Genomic DNA, 19028 nt, shown 5'->3' with positions numbered 1-19028 from the left:
AGATACACACTACTGTTGCTAACCTAAAACACTTTTAGCAATTCTACTTCTCAGTGATTAGAGTACTGTAAATGAAGTACACAGAGAAAGTGCAAATTTACAATAGGTTCACCACACACTACACAAGACCAGTTCTGCAGAATGAGGAAAATATCATTTATTTCTCTACACATACCCAAATCAGTCAACATGTCAACATGGAGAATCACAACAAAACATGTCCCAGTTTTCATGCTACTACAGTAGTGTGCATAACACTGTTAGCTCCACAAACAACAGACAAACATAAAATACAGTATCCAGTACAGGTTACAATCACAGAAAAAACAACAACAAACAAAAAAGTGATCTGAAAAAGTACAGAAAATACTAGACATTATCTCTTCGCCTAGCAGGATCTGACCAGAGAATTTCATCAACATCACAGGTAATATCCTCATTGGCAAGACAACCGTCTTGAATGTCAAATCCATCCTTGCACAGCTGCGGCGTCGACTTGGTCACAGGCGTCCTCCATGGCCTCAATGAGGGGTACCTGAGCCTGGGGCCGGAGATCGTAAACCCTCGCGTGAATACGACAAGGAGGAAGGGGCCTCCTTGTCGTTCTCGACCCTCAATCCTCAAATGTCACAGGGAGGGGTATCAAAAGTGCTGATATGGTGCATCCAATGAGCAGCTGATTACTGTAACTGTAGACAGATTTTCTTTTACCTGTTTCCTTGTCGAAATGTCCTTATGACAGATGCCGCTGTATATCTACTACAGTTTTTTCCAATTGCTTGAACACAATTTTGCAAACTAGAGTGGTTTTATCAAAATACTTAACACAATTCACAAAACCACACACCCAAACTGCAAAATACCTCATATATCCTGCAAAATGAAGCACTGCAACCTAAAGTACATATAGCATTATCAAAATCAAACTTTTGCACCACATGGCACACTCTTCATTCATATCACCAGATTTTTGTCTAACCAACTACACACTGTTGGGCATAATGAAAAGCACTCTCATCTTTAGGATGCTATGTCATAATACTAAAATAGTTCAAATTGTAGAAAATTCGTCAGATTGTTCACATGCACAGACCTTATCATGGTCATTGCATTTCTGTGCGTGATTTTTATTTTTATTCTTATGTTTGTGTGATATATGTGTGTATATGTGTTTGTTGTGTTACTGTAAGGTTGTGTAAGCTACTGGATCCTAAAATTTCCTTCGGGATGAATAAAGTATCTATCTATCTATCTATCTATCAATCTATCTATTTATCTATCTATCTATCTAAATATTTGCAGATTTACACACATGCTGTTGAAACATTTATGTTTTTATTTTTCACCAAACAAGTCAGTGCAAGATATGCACAGCAGATATATTTACATAGGACTGAACAGAAATATGCTCACAAGAAACAGTAAACTGAAAAAGAAAATTGCAGACAAAATATATAGAAAAAAAAGAGGTGCTCACATGTGGTCTTTTTATAGTGCTTACTTCCTGATTGAAGTGGTAACAATTAAGCATTGAGGTGTTTGGCCTGGTGGTGCATATGTTGGCCAATAAGCTCATGTAGTGTCATTTTGAATGGCAGTGTTTTGAAATGGCAAAAATGTGACTTTATCTCAGATTGTTGTGTCTTATGCAGAGAACCGTGTTCAGTGCATTTAAAAAGTGCCATTTCGAATTGCAAAATGTGTGTAAAGCAGAAATGTGTTAAGAGTTTTTGAGACTTGAGAAGAGGTTTTGCTCTCTGTGTGTCTGCAACTGGAAGAAAACTGTAAATAATTGTGCTATGCATGTCATTTTAGTGTGTTAGCAACTGGAAAAAACTTTAAGATGAGGGAGGGAGGCTGAACTTAGTCCAGCCTCCCTCAGCGTCAATCCGTGGTTCACAACATGGTCCACTAGTGTTGCGCGACTTTCATTTGATAAATTTGGTCCTCTTCTTCTTTGAGCATATTCTCTGGCTTCAGGTCTTCCTCTCCCTCTCCCTCTTCCTCTACCTCCACCTCGGCCTCTACCTCTGGCTGGGCCTTTTCCTCTTCCTCTACCTCTTTCTCCTCCTCTGTGGATTCCCTCTCTCACTCTCAGTCTTCTTCTTCTGACTCCTTCCATTTTGGTTGAGGGCAGGTGAACTTACCTGCTGCATTTTATATAGTGCTTAAACCTGATTGGTGTGTCTACAATTAAGCAATCATGTGTTTGCATACCTGGTGGCTGTTTAACCAATTGGTTCATGGGTGTGCTCATTTGAAAGCCTTTGCTTTGAAAGTGCAAGGAAATGACATCATGATAAATTTCTGTGTGTTTACAAGTGTGTTTAGTGTTTTGCAAAATGTTTTGGAAAATAAGGGTCCGGCTACGGCCGAGGACAGAGCTCGTTAGCCAGATGTGCCACACCATCCCCAGGGCTGGTTTGGGTATTCAGCAACATGTACGTTCAGTGTGTGTATTCATATATGGGTTGGTGGAAAAAAAGAAAAGATGAAAACATTAAACAAAATGCATTAACAGATTGAGAAACAGGTCACATGCAGACAAATATGCACAGTCTGTAACACACACATCAAATATCTACATGTACATCCCCACACACACATTTCCACACACACAGTGTGTCATGGGGCTACTTTTGGCCTCCAAAGTAGGTTTATTAGACACACCACAGATGGACTATCTGTAATGTATCCAACCGAAATCACTGTCAGTGTCACTCAAAGCTAAAAGCAGAATGAATCAGTAGGTGGCAGATTGCAGATAGGCACACACAGTACTTGCATGGGCTGTCTAATTTGCTAGTGATGCTAATAGCCTCACCTAATTCGTTTTAGCATTACAAAGTAATTATTACCATTTCACAACTTACTGACAGTGGAGGCAGCCAAATATAGAAAGTGACATTGGCTAATATCCTGGCATGACGACAAAACGCAGGGACAGTTTTTTTTGGGGGAAAAAAAGTTTGGCTGGAAAAATATATATGTGTCCCCAGCTAGACTGCTGTGTTGTGGTTTGTTCTGTGGGAATAAGAGGGGGTGAAGACACAGACAGAAGTAGACAAGCTGCCATTGATGTGTCATAACTTATTACCTAAATATATATATATATATATATATATACACCTAAAGGCGCTGACACACCAAGCTGATAATCGGCCGTTGGACAGTCTGGCGAGGACAGTGACTCGAGTCTGTTCCGTGTGTTCTGTGCCGTCGTCCGTCCGAGGGGCCGCCGGCCTTCATTTTGGCCGATTTGACATGTGTAACTGGCGGGACGGGCATTGCCGGCAGTCAGACTCAAATGAACCATCTGATTGGTAGAGTGCTAACCCGGAAACGGGGAGCGGGATGAGAGTCTCTCAAAATCTGCCGAAAATCTTTTAAACTGACCTTTGTTGATCTGAAATGAAGACAGATTCAGCAACTGCACGGCCTATTTCTCCGGTGAACTATTTTAGTACGATATGAGATGGTATTCTGAACGAGCCGCCATGACAGTCTGGCTTTGAATTTCCAGAGAAACAAGACCCACGTGATGCGTTCCTCCAATCAGCTGCCGGTTTTCATTTTTTGGGCGACAATACAAATTAGCGCCGCCTGCTGCTATGGAGACGTATTACGTCTCATCTCTTAGGTGTGTTCTGAGGCACTTTTTTGACCAACTCGGGGAGACTGATCAGTCACACTGCCTTTTCTGCCGAGGGTCGGCCGTCTGGTCGGTGTGTCTGCAGCTTAAGACCTAAGATACTTACACAAAAGAAGTACCTCTCAATCATCACTTGTGTCCCGAGACCCTGCCCTCTGCCTGGCAGTGCCCCTTCAAAATGTGCCTGTTTGGACCGGGACAATTGCTTGGCCTCCTGTGTTGCTGCTCCAGAACCACTATCCCCCGAAATGACCCCAAAGCACTTAATATGCAACTTTACTTAACTAAAAACGTTACTGTGTACTTTTACTACTACTGCATTTATAAATGGTACTGGTTACGTTGGAGATTGAGATTTTACACACAAAATATCACAGACACTCAACTTTCCTGCTGTTATTAAAGACATGTGAAGTAACCACAGACACACAACTGTCCAGCTGTTATTACAGCAGTGAAGTAACAACAGATTTCTCATTTTTATTTTATTACATTTGTATAGCGCTTTATCATAGACACTCAAAGCGCTTTTGAGGGGAGGGCGGGGTGGGGACTGCTCTCTAACACCACTAATGTGTAGCACCCACCTGGGTGATGCACGGCAGCCATACAACGCCTTACGAAGCCAGACGCCAGAACGCTCACCACACATCAGCTAGTTAGGGAGGGGGAGGGAGGGGAACATATTTTTAGAGGTGGGGGAAACCGGATAACCCGGAGAAAACCCACACAGACACGGGGAGAACATGCAAACTCCACACAGAAAGGCCTGGATTCAAACCCAGAACCTTCTTGCTATGAGGCCACAGCAATCTGTGCTGCCCACAGTTATCTAAAATATGTTTAGCCTCCGTGTTGTCCAAAAAACCTTTTGGGGTCTATCTGAAGATACCGAAGGACTTACTTTGGGTATATACAGTAGAACACACTGGAGGGTTATGGTGGAAGATTATAAATAGCCAGATGATTATCCTGTTTGTGGACGAGTACATTGTGAGAACATTGTCCCTGAGTCAGCTGCTGGATCCTTTGTTGAGCATCAAACATCCTGCCCACATTTATTTTACATGGCCTTGTACTCCACAAACATGACTCAACCAGATGATACAATTCACCAAAAAGGTACTTGGAAAATTGAGAGACCATGATAAATTTGAATGGCAGGAAGCTGCATTAAAGATAGACTTTTCGTGTTGAGTTTGCCATCAGCAATCTAATTTTCAGAAACCTGTACTGTGGTACCTAAATGTGGTGCCTTGTTTAATGGGCTCTCTGGAAGCTCTATAGAGGGATAAAGCCACATGAATAGAAGAATGAAGTGCAACTTCTTTTCCCCCAAACAGAGCAACTATGAGCAGAAATACCTCTCTTGAGTGCCTTTCAATCTAACTCGGCAGCTCTTTTCATCTCTCGCTCTTTCTCATCTCTTCCTCTCTTCATCTCACTGTGGGGAAGATGAAAGGAGACACTGGCACTGGCTGTGAACTTCACATGAAGATAATATGTGTGTGGGGGTTTGGGGGTATGTCTGCCTCTTTATTGATTTTTACACACACTGCTCAAACAACTATTTGTTAATAATAAGCAAAGAAATCAGGCCAATCACAAAAGCTGGTCAGTCTGACATCATATTGCCTGAGCTCATTACTATTCATGGGCTTGCCCAGTTGGGCTGGGTGAAGGATTCACAGCCAGGCTCTCATTGGCTAGCTGTTAGCCAGTCAGATTCAAACAGCTTAGCTTGTTGAATATTAATGAGAACTGGCAGAAATTGAGCTAAGTCTTCCTGCAGGCTTTCTATACCACGCTCTTTTCAACAAAAAAAGGTTACAGAGTCCATGGTAACTTCAGACATTACCACAAAGTCATGAAATACGTGTGGCAGGGCACCTTTAAGACCCTTGCCTGTTTTTTTGACCCTTTGCCTTTTTCCTGTGATTTGGATACACCTGCCATGTAGAATTCAGCCTTGAACTCTGCCTGTTGGATTGACAATTTAGACACTGTTGCTTTGATTGTACTTCAAACAATAAATCTTGTGAACTGAGTTGCCTGAGTAGCACATTTGAGTCCATTCTGCACCAACTTTTTTTAGGGATTAGCTTTTGTTGTCCCAATACAGTCTATTCTTTCTATTTCTGTTCAGTTTTTCCCACATAATAGACTCAAGAGCTAGAGCACATTGTCCACTGATCACAGGATTGGCGGTTCGATCCCCAGCTCCTCCTAGGCCAGTGCCTTATGACTGTGTGTGAATAGGTGATTGAGAGGCAAAATTTGAAATGCTTTGGATAAAAAAACTATACTACCTTACTCTAAGCAGTTCATATTAGAATATTCTGAGTAATAAGTAGTATATAATCAGCATCCCAGCTTTCCTGAATATTACCTGTAGTGTGTCCTATAGTATTTTGGGTTCAGTCTGTGTGGATCTGTTGTGGAGAGGATTTACACACTCTTGTGTGAACAAAATACAAAACTTTGAATGCATTTTGCATGATTAATATATGCAGTTTTATAGTCATTATATTATAATTACTAGTTTTGTTTTGTTAGTTTTAAGATGTTCACACGGCTTTGCTATAGATCTGTCAAGACAGTACATGTTCAGTGCAAACCTCAAATTCTGATTTGCCCCTTCACATGGACATTAAAATTAATGGAATGTGCTCTGAAAAGTGAAGCCAATGCAAAAGCTTCTTAAACCTGCGTTCTATCTAATTTCCAGCAGGGGGCGACTCCACTGGCTCCAAAGAGAAGTCTGTTTCTATAGAAGTCTATGAGAAAATGACCCTACTTCTCACTTGATTTATTACCTCAGTAAACATTTTCATAATGAGTTTATGGTCTCAATTGCTAGTTTCAAGTCTTATTCAACACAGCATGATGTTCATTTCATAAAATATGGTCTAATTTATTTGAAAATAGACGATAAAGCAGGGCATGCTTTAGGGCGGGCTGGCTAACAACGCATCTACCTCCGCTGGAAATTATCTATAGTTTCACTTCAAAGTAAAATGGGACATTTTAGTTGCATAAAAAATTGTTCAGTGTTTGGTAGCATCTTGCTAGCTAGCGCTAGCGCGGACTGGCAACTTAAGGGAAAAATCGTCAATCACGGTTTAAAAAAAACAAGATAGCGGTCCAAACACTCAAACGGCAGTCCACAAATCAATGGGTAACGTCACTGATGCTATGACCATTATTTATATAGTCTATGCTTCCTCAGGAAATGTGAAATTGGTAAATGCTGACTTCAATGAAACAATGGTGATTTCATTCATTTTCACAGAATGAGTTAAACAGCACTAGCTTCTTAATTACAGTTCATTACGTCTCTACATAATACTATTTCCATATGAATAGGACCATAATGTAGTGAATTATTAGACATATAGTAAGTCTTTGCTTTAGATTTCAGCCCCTCAGGGCCGGTGTTTTTCCACACCAAAAAGTGCAGAGCCCCTACAATTCTTCCTATTTGTGTGGGTCTTTGCCAATCTAAATCGTTTTGCTGATTATTTTCCAGGGATTAGGGGTATTTTTCCGGTTGAATGTAATAACCCCCGTATATTTTAACCTCCTTTTAATCAGTGGGGAAAAGGAACAATCAGTTACATCACTAAGATGGAGAGCGCTGGTTTCCCCCCAAGCCAAAGTGTACTGCTTATTTATCCTGCATCTAAGGCTTGCCTGGTTTATTTTATCTGACTGAGTGAAATTCCAATATCAGCCCAAATTTCTATGGGGCGGCAGGCCTCGTCTGGCCCCTTTTCTGCCTTAGCAGATGTGAAGGAGTGGATCGGAGGTGGTAGTGTTGGCGATGTGAGTCGAGGGGGGGGAGACCCCACCTACCGTTCTGTGGTCTTAATAGTGGAAATGTTTCAGACTCACAGTAATTGGATCATTTAAAGGCCTGGTGACAGACACAACCCCAAACAGGCAAACTTTAGGTTTAGACACTACTGAGAATGAATGGGAGATTTGAGTGTAATAATATTACAAGATTATCGGTTTTCATTGCTTTGTCTTCATGCATCGAGTTTATAAGCTGGAAAAATGGCAGGCTGGAATGAGTACCCATGCTCAAAGAGAAACAAGTTAGATTTGGGGTTTCATACAGTAAATAGCCTGCAAAGTTATTTACCTGCACACATATAGGTACAGTACACATAGATGGATTACTGAAAGGTACTGAACGGGCCTATTGGGAACAGGCCCCAGGGGCCAGTTTGGTCAGGAGGCCTCAGTATGAAGTTACTGTTTTAAGTGACAATTCTTGATGGAAAGTCCATCCGAGGACTACAAAGTGACACATGACTACAAGAGATGCAAAGCAATGGCAGATGTATAAGACTCCAAAGAGACACAACACACTACAGAGAGACATGAAACCGCCACAAAGTGATTCAAAACAACCACAAAGAGACACAGAAAACATGTAATTTGTAGTAATTTTGTGTCTCTTTCAGTCTAGTCTATATCTTTGACGTTCCACTGCCAGGATTGCTCTATTGCTGCCGGAAAACCCGCCGGATTTCACTCATTTAGGCTGGATATCCGTTGCCTTGGGCTTCCTTTGTGTTGGCATTCTAACCTCTGGTGGATTCATGAGGACTATGGTTAACTGCTCCTCAGATCTCTGCAGGGTAAATCCAGACAGCTAGCTAGACTATCTGTCCAATCTGAGTTTTCTGGTGCACGACTAAAACTACTTTTGAACGTACACGTCCCACCAAAACAAGTTCCTTCCGAGCCTATTTTGCAGCAGTAATGCAGTTTTTCTCCGGAGCTTAGCACCGCCCAAGACGATTGTGATTGGTTTAAAGAACTGCCAATAAACCAGAGCATGTTTTCCTCCCATCCCCGAATGCTGTGAGAAGTAGCCAGACTCTCCTGCACGCTTTGGGGGAGAGTCTGGCAAAGCGAGACTACTTTTCAGTCTAGGTGTCTTGCTCCTATATAAGAAGGGTGCCCAGGGACCCAAAGTTTCGTAACATGTCCATATAAATTCATGCAAAATATGTTTAAATACACATGTATTGCACACAAACTTTAAATGAATGCACACAGTTAGATACTCATACAGTACAGGCACTGTAGCAGTGATTGGGATACTACTATTAAAATGACTTCATACCGGTTTAGAAAGGTATGACGGCAAGAAAGGTTTGACAACAAAACTTTAATGTGGACAAAGAAAGGGGCAGAATGGCTGAGAACATCAACCTTTGAGGAAAGTGTTTGTCCTTTTCTGAAACAAAAATGTCACTTTTCCAAAAATGTCACTGCCAGACCAGCTTTATAAAAACAACTCAAGCCCTGTCACTGGCGTGTAAATTATGACTGTCCCCACCAGAAAAAATACAGTCATAATGTCACTGTTAAATAAAAAGGCAAACTTTACCAAGCCTTAGCCAAGCGTAAGAATGTATTTGATGTATTTGGAGTTTCCACCCAGGTTTTTTATGCAGAAAATGGAAATGCGCAACCAAACACGTGGCACTTATTGACTCTGCACGTGCTGAAATAACATGCACAAAAACTTATTTTGGGAATCAGTGCTAACATGCTAGGCTAACTTAGATTCCACTTTCCAAGTGGCACAAATGCTCCTCCCAGGTGTTAAATGTTGTCAGGGGAGAGATAGCGTGGTTGATAGCTTACAGGTAAAAAAATAAATAAAAAATGACACTCCAGTCAGCAGCGCAGTCCACACACACAAAGTGATTGGTTATTGCTCTTTTTTACATTCACGTCTGATTTGCCTGTTGATTGCAGGAGCAGTAAAGGTTGATGAAGGGCTATGGCTGGTTGGACGTCCTGATTGGTACCAAAGCCTTTGGGTCCAACCACACACACACACACACACACACACACACACACACACACACACACACACACACTAGAGGGGGGGCATTATAACAATTCAACATCAAGCAATTCCATCGCCATTCAGAAATTCAAGCACTTCACTGAGTAGACAAAAAGCAAATGATAACTAATCACTGTTTTCCATTCGCACCGTCAAATTACATTTTCTGTTTTATTGTTCACATGGGTGTATCAAACTATAATCAGCTCATTGCTCCAAATTGATTTTACTCTCCTTCCCATGCCAAATATGGGCTGCTAGGTCTTTGATCTGTATCTGTGAAGTGTTAAATCTGTTTGATCTCTTCGATTAGCCCCCGAAATGGTGTCTAGACACCAGGGCCAGCGGGTGAGGAGCTCCCTTTTCTCTTTGTTTCTGTCTACTCGGCAAGTCTTGGCTCTAACAACCCCTAAGGGATGCGCCGCATACTTCAAAACACACTTAGCAACAAGACATCCAAAGTGTGCTTAATTGCACTGGTAATTATTCTGAGTGATAACATCACTTGGCCTTCTAAAGTCTACATGGGGAAAAAAATTAAATAACGAATCAGTCAGTAAATAGAGACATCCTCAAATATGAAAATATCAAATTCTGTGTTCCAATAACACACTTTTAATTGTCTGTACAGGAAACCTCACTGTGCAGCCAAAGGGCCTGTGAACAAGGCATTTCATCCAGAATTACTTATTTCTCGTCCGCCCCAGTTCATACAAAAAATTTTCTATTCATGCTTTTAACAGAAGAAAACACATGTACATGAATGTAGCATTAACGTTTCCAAGACTGAATGTTTTCGCAGTATCCTTTCCTTGTCCTTCATTTCTTCTTGTGGGTGTCAGGTGAATGACAAGAAGCAGAGCGTAACATCATGTAGCACTGAAATAAAAGTAAAAAAAACAAAACATCTCCAGCACAGTGAAAGTATACTGCCAAAACAAACTTATAATTCATAGTTGGTTTCAAGGATTATGTAGCTCTGAGGGGAGGAGAACAAGTCCTTGTGTTTCCTGTTACTCAGACAGCAGCAGGATGAAAAGACGCACAAGATTTGAGAGCACATTCGTATGGTCTTACTCATGTAAATAACTAATCTGACTTTTTTGCCTTGACTTAATCACTGACAGTACATTCATACTGGGTAGAATGTCATTGGAGTTCTTCTGAATTAATGAATTCAAACTAAACTTGTGTTGATGTTAATGTTAAGCGACAACGTTTCCTTTCTGGGATAGTTCATGTGCCGCTAGAGGATCCACCGGATGTCCCTCATTTTCGGCCTGATGTCCCTCACCTTCCGCTTTCTTTGTTTTGGTATTCTAAACTCTGGTCGATTCGTGAATCATCTTGTGAGCTACAACTGACAATCAAATTGTATTAATCCTTTTTTTTGAGTAAAATTCTCACCACACACTTGACAGCCATTTTAATTCCAGAGCTTGCCTCCCTATGTGCACATGTTCCACCAAAACCAGATCCTTCCCGAGACTATTTTGTAACGGCACTGTACTGCCGTTCTGCGCTTAACGCCGTCTAAGACAATTGTGATTGGTTTAAAGAAATACCAATCAACCAGAGTTAAGGGTTAGGGGTTAGGGGTTAGGGTTAACCCTCTGAATGTTGAGTACAGCTCCTTTATTAACCATTCCGTTATAGGAGGCAGTAACAAACAACTAGAGCTTGGCGATATGAAAAAAAAATCAAATATCACAATATTTTTTGACCTATACGTCGATATCAATATTTTAAGTTTTGATAAATAATCACCAATAATGTGGATATAATGTCTAAGTGGTTCAAGTCAAATATGACATCACTTTACTGTAATGCAGCCTTTAAAAGCAGGAAAAGACTACACTTGTGTCATATTACGATATCCAAAATCTAAGACAATATCTAGTAATAATAATATTGATCTATTGCCCAGCTCTACAAACAACCCAACGGTATGTTGTCCCTTTAGACTGGAGGATTTGGACTGGCTGGCATAATAAAACTGTACTTTACATCTTGAGGAACCGTTCCTCGTGATGGTCCAGCGTTTGGAAGGGCCTATCACAGTCGGAGGTCTTTGCTGTGTTCTGTGAAAAACAGCAAGTCTTTCAGTCCAGGCACAGGGGGAGAAAAAACAAAGTGTCAAACAGGAGAGGAGCGCCGACTGAATACTTTATGACTCAAAGAAAAGAGCAGCAGCAGCAGGTTCCCACCGCCATAGTAACAACTGTGAAAAATGAAATTCCTCCTGCCTTTCCCACTCCCGAGTGTGGAGGATTAAGGGCCCGAGAGGCACACGGGCTACCTGCTGCTCCTGTCCCGCTCTCTCACAGGCCCCAGCATACAGGAGCCATTCAGAGCGCGGCCATTCTTTAATGCCTGACTTATGCCCATGCTGCCATTTCAGTGACATCTGCACAGCATCCAGCAATCCTCTTTAAACTGCCTTTCCATCCTTCTCCTTGGCCGTTGTTTCTTTTCACTCTCCGTCTCTGTTATTGAATCTAATCGGGATGACACGTCTCACCTTTTTCATCCCTCCTTTTGTGCTACACTTTCTTCTCTGGCGTCGGCCACATGGAGGAAAAGCGAGGTCGACCTGTGTATTTACATTGGTGCTCTGCCTCCTCCCTACTGCGGCATTGAAGTGGCATTATGGGGCTCGGGAGTGAAGAGGCACAGAGAGGTGGACAGAAGAGCGAGAGGCTAAAAATATGAGTTTTTCAGAAGAGCCAGGCTCCACAGGACTGCACTGTGTCCCCCTTCTGCCTAGCACCTAATGGGACCGGACTGGATGAAAGGAAGATGAGATTAAAGGTCTAGTTTATTTAGTTTATTTTGAACATGTTAAAAAAATAAATAAAGATTAATAGTTTTCAGTACAGGCAAGAAAAATAACAACAACAACAAAATCCTCAGCAAACATATCTTTCAAAATCATAGTAAATGATTCAAATATTCAAAAAGGAACTTTTTTGGTCATACCCCCTTTTTCTATGTTTATGCTTTAGTTAAATACACAAATGTAGTGTGTGTGTGTGTGTGCGTGTGTGTGTGTGTGCGTGTGTGTGCGTGTGTGTGCGTGTGTGTGCGTGCGTGCGTGCATGTGTGTGCATGTATGTGTGTGCATGTGTGTGTGCATGCGTGCGTGCATATGTGTGTGTGTGCGTGTATGTGTGTTTGTGTGTGTGAGTGTTGGATTTAGCAGACAACAGCATCCCTACTGGTCATTCCCAGAGCTGAGCGCTGCAGATGATCAAAGATGGATTTCATTTTTCTTTTTTTTCTGATTCCGTTTCCACAGAGCTGTCATTCCCATGATGCTAATACCATTGGGCTAAAGTGATGTGTCCCAGTTACTCCAGTAAGACTGTCCTGGTGTTTATTCACAGACTGATTGACACGTTCCGGACTAGACAGGGCCCACGAGGCCAATGAGACACTTTGATAATTTTCCATCACAGAGACATTTGTTGGAGTAGTGAGCCACATTTCATATGGCTTATTGATTTTTTTTATGTTGCTATTTTGGGTATATTTCTATTCATCTGAGGTTTATGCACAAATGCTTTTTTCTTTGATTTGCACTCATTAGAACTGAGAATAAACAGTGAATATGTGAAACAACAACAAAAAGAAAATAACTAGAAAGTGGCTCAGTGTGACAGAAATGATCCATAGAACGTGATTCACAGTTGGATTTGGTATTTTTTTACAATTGTAATTGCAATTATTTGTGCTCCGACAACTTTTGGCGACCACAGAAGTTGGTTTTGGGAGATTAAAGGAGTCCACGTTGTAACGATTGTTTTACGACCTTTGCTGCTTTTTACCACGTTTTTGAATTGTTTTTCTGAAGTTTATGTCATTTCTTCTGACATTTTGGGCATTTCTTTGCAGTATTTTTTTTTTTTTTGCTTCTTTGCCACATTTTAGAATTTTTTTTTGCGTTTTCACAAGTTAACTAACTCAGCAGCTTTCTGTCTTTTCACTGTAGTTACACATAAAATGTCCGTTTTGTTCAATTATGGGACAAAGGGATGAATTCGTGTAATGAGCTGCCATAACGTTTTGTGTTATTTTACAGATTTATTTCTTAGAGTGCATGTGTAAAATAAAAAAAACTAGAAGGTCAGTCAGCAGAGCATGTGTAAAAGTCAGAGTGGGCATCTCTTTGCACATGTGTATAAATATTCTATTCACGGCCTGGCTGGGTTCAAAGTACTAACAAAATGAAATCATTCCATTTTAGTGTCTTTTGAACCGTTTAAAAGGGTGCATGAGCGATGTTTCATGCTATTAAGTATTAATGCAGAGTCTGTTGTGATGCCTCCATCTGCCGTCCCACTGGCCCGACCCAAAGATCGGAAATAAAAGAAACAGATGGAAAAAATACACAACGTTGGCAGGAGAAAGCCTTCTGCCTGTAGCGTTAGAAATTGAAGGTATACACATGTAATCTCCGAGCATTCTGTGATGTACAAACTCCTGTAATAGCTGCCCACAGTGCTCGCTTCCTATGGACTAAATCACATGTGGAAATAAAAGCTGCATGGCTAAAAATACAGTGGTAGAAATGTCCCAAAATAATCGTTCCATTTGTCCGATTGCTCTGATTTATTATTCATATCAAGGACAAATGTAAGCAGAGAGAGAGAGTAGTATAGTGAAAGCAGCAGGGACATATTTGGACTGTTAATCTCACATGAAGGATCTCTGATTTGTTTTTTTTTCTGTAAATGTCTGTGCACTGGCGCAGATGTCAGAGTTGTTTTTCTTGGGACAGGAACAGTTCTTTTAAGAGCTTGTGGAAACATAAATATCAAAATAACTTCTTTACACTTTTATCATTTTTTTTTTTCCGATTTATTTTGAACATTTACCCAATACATTCAAGTAAACACTTGTCTTGTTTTTGAAAGCTTGCAGTCAGATCTGCATCCAATACGTCGTTTAAAATTGCCCATGAAATTAACTGCTTTAGGAGAAATGATTCATGCACCCAAAGGGAAAGAAATCTGAATAAAGTTTTAAAAAAGAAGAGTAAAAGTTAGGCGATTCATTTCTGATGAATTAATTTCTAGACGTGACAAACTCTTTTAAAAAACAACAAAGCACAAACGTTATTTTGAACACACTGCAGGTGAATAGAGAAAAACACTTAAACGAACACATATCACCAGGAGACTTTGATAACTTACATTAAGACACATTTATTTCTATTACAAGTTTTCTGAAATGTTATGTTTAAATATGCAAATGAGGCATTAGCTTGCTAAGTATGCGCTCATTTAAATACATTTCCAGAAACAGAAATGTGAACATTGGATACAGCCAGGCTCAAAATTCTTATTTCATCTTGTTGACATATTAGAGTCAATGGTTTATACTGAGGAAACTTTGAATATCTCTTTTCATCACTCCATAAATCAGAATGCGGTGTCAACAGTAGGGCTGCACGATATGCCAAGGAGGAAAATGTCAAATTGCGATTATTTTGACTGATGTTGCGATTGCCATATGATTCACGATATTGGAGGGAATGATCACTTTTTTTGGATTATCATTCTCATTTTCACTGAAACACAAATAAAGATGTGCTATAGTCATGTAGTGTGAATTTTGCATGAACCTGTACCAAACAAAGATGATTTCCTTTAGTCTGTAGGACAGGATTTGTAGCACCACAGTACTTCATTCAGAATGGTTTGACACGTATTTTGACATTAACAAATATTGCGCCCCCCTGCGATTTGGATATTGCACTAGTCCATATTGCAATCTCGATAAAATTGCGATTAATTGTGCAGCCTTAGTCAACAGCCATAAAAAAAAAATCCCTATTCGCCACATATTTAGGTATGAAATGTTACGTAAATCAGGCTATGAATGATATCTGAACAAAGCCCTGTGTAGAAACCTTCAGAATATAGACAGGAATGAAAGTGAAAAGTTTGGAGTATGTAAGTGCTACTGAAGAGGAGATATCTGGCTCAGAGTCTGAGAAAAAAAAAAAAACGTTTTGAGAAAACAGCCTTTAAAGATATGGATTATGAAATATACATTTTGAAGACACTACAGGTGAATAGGGCAAAATATTTGAACCAACAGATATCACTGTGACACTCCCCCAGTTGAACGCCTGTCTGAAGGAAGACTGCTATGGAAGTAGAATAGCCCAAAAAACTCCAAATTTAAAACTGTTGTTTTTTGCCCTGAAGGTGTCTTCGTCTCCTAATGACGCCTCAGCCTGTAAGCCATAAAGCCTGCAGCGGCGGCGGCGAGTCTTTCTGTAGATTTACACACACATGCAGTCTGCTGTCGATCAGGTTTCCCGTGCCGTGCCCAGAGTCCGCGGTTCCCACCAACCACAAGAGCTGAATACCAGGGAAGTTTGTCTCTGGCAGACTCATCTATCAATCTGACACTGGAACATTATACTAGAATGTGAATTGCTGATGAATTATGAACTCCATCCATGTTATCCAAGTACGAGTTACCAAAGTGCTGCATTCTGTACATGCCACAGCAATAAGATCCGGTACAGTGGACTGTTTCTGTCAAACATATAGCGTTAAATATTCCTGTATAAGTCACAGGCAGACTTCATCATCATCAAATCAAACTTTATTTATATAATTCAATTCAATTTTAGTTATAGTGTCAAATCCCAACGGGAGTTATCTCGGGACACTTTACAGATAGAGCAGGTCTAGACTATATAACTATATATATATATATATACACATATATATATATATATATATAGTTATATAGTCTAGATATATAGCTATATATATAGGTTTTTTTCATACACAAAACGGAAGCACAAAGTGCATTACATAAAAAAGAAGATGAGAAAAAACAGCCATACCCTCTCCCCCCTCCTCCCCACCACACACACACACATTACTAATAACACACAGGGAACAAACAAGATGCATGAAAAAACAAGCCTGCATATATAATGCAGAAGTGATAAAATCCGAACTGGAGGAAACCTGAGGAAATTCTGTTAAAGAATACCTTGAGGAATTTAGGATTTAGACTCCAGCTTTGCATTTGCAACACCTGTTGTGCTGGTTATGTGCACTAAGTTGCCACTGCAAGCCAATGCTGTGCAAATATTAATTATGAAATGACACTTCAACCCTTAGAGGTCTAAGGGCATTTTCATACATCTTCTTAAATGTTAAGGGTATTTGCATATAACTGATTTTCCCCAGATCAAAATGTTCAGAACAAACTCAGCTTTCCGTACAGTGTGACCAAATCTGTCCCAGAGCAATGTGTAAAGAGATAATTTGGCGCTAAAGCTGAAACGTTGATGTTGGCTTTTTGAAATTCCTCAAATCTCTTTATAAAAACAAACCTTAATTTATGATGTGTTGTACGAATTGTTTTGGTGCTTGAAACGAGTTCACCAAACTCTTTCGGTTATATATGATTAAAAAAGTAAATGAATGTCTGAAATGAAATCATGTAATATCACTTTTTGAGCAGGAGTTTTGTCAAATATCGTTTAGACGCGCCGGTGTGTCTTTCGTCCTCAGAGGGTTAAAGTAGCAAAGTAATTAAAAAACTAAGTTGGAGACAGTTTTTTATCACGCATTCTGATTTTAGTTGAGTTTAATCATGACTATGACATATCTATGTCCACTGTATCTATGTATATACGTGTGTTGTATGCTTGTATACACATGTTTTCGTCTTTGTGAAGCACTTTGGTGCAAACGTGTTTGCTTTTAAAGTGCTAGATAGATGAAATAAACTTAAACTTAAACAAATATAATATATTTTATTATAAATAATAATAGAACACTTTCACAATTTAATGAATGCATGAAATACATTACATTATGACAATGAAATGAGATGACATCGCAATTTACTGATACACCACGCTTTTGAGGTACTTTTGATGTGCATTCATTTTAATTTACACATTATAATTACATTTTTGCATACGTACAGAGGTAACTTGTCATTATTGTATGCACTCAAAATGTTATTTATTATTATAACACACACTACAAATCACTGCATTGACGTCAGACAGTACCAATGGCTTGTTTTGAGCCACGCAGTGTTACTGGTGTTACTGGGTGTGTTTTCTACCCACGGGTACTGGGTAAAACTAGGCAGTATTATGTCGCTGCTGTCCATTTGGAATCTAAAAGACACTCTGAACCAGGGGTCCAAAAACTGGTCTCACCCTGTGACCCACATTTTCCCCAGGTCAGTAATTTGTGACCCACTTTGTAAGAATATCAAACCAAGCAAATACATTTTTCAAAAATAGCCTTCAAAAACACACATAAGTCACCTTTAAAAAAAAAAAAACATAGGCACACATTTACATGCGCAAAGTGCATTTCAGAGCACATTAATAAGAAACTGAGGAGGAACGTGACTACTGCATGGACAGAAGTGACTAAAATGAATGAAATATCAAAACTGCACAAAGCAAATAAGGCCACAGAATTAGATATTAATGTTATCCTCAATGTACGAAAATCCAAATTGGAAATATTCCGGCTCGTGTTTGCGCATCGCCACCTTGCCTCCGGATATCAACACAAACTTAAAGTGAACGTTGGTCAAATGATGGTTGCCGTGGCAGACTGCTGCACGGCTCTGACTGCCGCACGTCAAAACAATTCCGAAATCAGATGCGTATTAAATATGATTTATTTATTTATTGACCAGCTGTCCGCAACCCACCAATTGAGAATCCCTGCTCAAAAGAACTCTAAAAAAACGGATTTTTATCTGTACTATTATGTATGTATTTGGAGTTAGGGGGTGTAATTATAACACATAAACCCACTCATGGGGTTCCAGACTTCAGGGTGCAGTTGATCATATAATTATTTTAATAATTAACACTCAAGGATTCAAAGATTCAAAAGAGTGATGTGATAATTAAGGATTAAAAAACTGAAATCTAAAGGATAATAATTCCAAATGAATATCAACAACAAAGAAGTCAGATGTACATATGTCACAAGAGGAAATTCTCGCTGGAGACAAGGCCACGGAGTTCACCATCCTGCATAACACACGTCTGGGAAATATCTGTGGAAGAAACATTTTTGAAAATCCCCTCATATGAGTAGAAAGAGATTTTTTTTTTTTAGGGCACCACTGACCAAAAAGCAGGATTGGTGTGGCAGAGTGACCAGTTGTGGAAGATTTAGGGAAGCTTTATCCCACTCCACTGCTGTAATTTCTTGTGCTCAATCCCCGCTGTGGGCCACGACTGTGCTGGGAGGCTTGGTTCCAGGGTCAGGGTGTCGGGATTATCTAGGGGGGGGAATAAAAGGGAGGGGGGGGAAAACTGCCTGTAACCGCCCGCGCCTCCCCTCTGCCTTCTCACCAACGGCCTCCCATCTATAAACTTGTGCCAGCTGTTGCCTCGTGCTGAACCGTGCTTAAGAGAAACCGAGCTAAACGGCCCAATCAGGAGCGCCGCTCCACTGTGGGGTTAGTGCGCCACCACCGACT

The sequence above is a fragment of the Perca fluviatilis genome, chromosome 12 (assembly GCF_010015445.1).
Source record: "Perca fluviatilis chromosome 12, GENO_Pfluv_1.0, whole genome shotgun sequence".
In the NCBI taxonomy this organism is placed as follows: Eukaryota; Metazoa; Chordata; class Actinopteri; order Perciformes; family Percidae; genus Perca; species Perca fluviatilis.
Note: the sequence above shows the minus strand (reverse complement) of the source record.